The sequence below is a fragment of the Diaphorina citri genome, unplaced genomic scaffold (assembly GCF_000475195.1).
Source record: "Diaphorina citri unplaced genomic scaffold, Diaci psyllid genome assembly version 1.1 scaffold469, whole genome shotgun sequence".
Lineage (NCBI taxonomy): Eukaryota > Metazoa > Arthropoda > Insecta > Hemiptera > Psyllidae > Diaphorina > Diaphorina citri.
Window position 1 is genome coordinate 150,642 of NW_007377904.1, and position 1,104 is coordinate 151,745.

A 1,104-nucleotide genomic window follows, 5' to 3' on the forward strand; every position below is an offset into this window, starting at 1 on the left:
AAAGCAGGAGATTAAACAAAGGAGTAGACAAAACTAAAAAAAAAAAAAAAAAAAAAAAAAAAAGGTATATAAAAAAAAAAAAAAAAAAAAAAAAAAATTAATCTTCCGATCTAAAAAAATAGTGTATCAGAGAAATGAAGAAGTAAATAATACATTGAAGAAATCTCCCTTCGTTGAAGGAAGTTGTTTACATTTTCCAGCAACCTGATTGGTGTAAAGTTGGTTACCTGTTAAGATGCCCCCAATCAGGAGCGAGAAAAATGCAAATAGTCCCTCATTGGAGGTACTTTCTACATTAAATATTTGGGGGGTTTAATATATAAAAAAAGATCAACGCAAAATTGAAAGTCAGTTTTAGAAACACAACCATAACGTTATTGGAACCAACCGAGTATTTAAATCATTTTATGGTACAATTGCTACATTTGTAGGAACGTTAAACATGCTACAACAGCTATTTTCGTAGGAGAGCATAAAAAGCATTCATGCTACAATTGCTACACTAATCGAATAGCATAAAAATTACAATCCTTTATCAAATGTTAGTTGACAAAATATCGATTAACTCCCTACTTTTCAAGACAGAAAAAGGTCCAAGATTTTCAAGTTTTAATTTTTTTTACTTTTCATTCAAATATTTGCTTTCAGATCGGGCTTGGAACTCTCAACCAATTTTTCAAGACAGGAAAACGTCAAAAATGTACACCTTTCATTTAAATTTTCCGACAGGACAAGAAGAAAATTTCTTGTTTTGTCTTGTGACTAAAACATCAGCTCATTTTTTAAACGCACAGTATCGGTAGTGCGCCAGGCCAAGTTCCAGACGTCCTGTGTATCACACAAAACAATTCATCAGATATATCCATTTTTAGTCCGTCCTTCCTTTATTTTCCTTTTATCGCTAAGAACGGATTAATCCATTTTTTTCCTTTTAGCGCTAAGAACGGATTAATCCATTTTTTTCCTTTTAGCACTAAGAACGGATTTATCCATTTTTTTTCCTTTTAGCACTAAGAAGGGCTTCTCATTTTGTCCACAATTACATAAGGGGTTAATACATTTTACAATTATTTCACAAATAATATTTATAATGTTTCCTTTTAG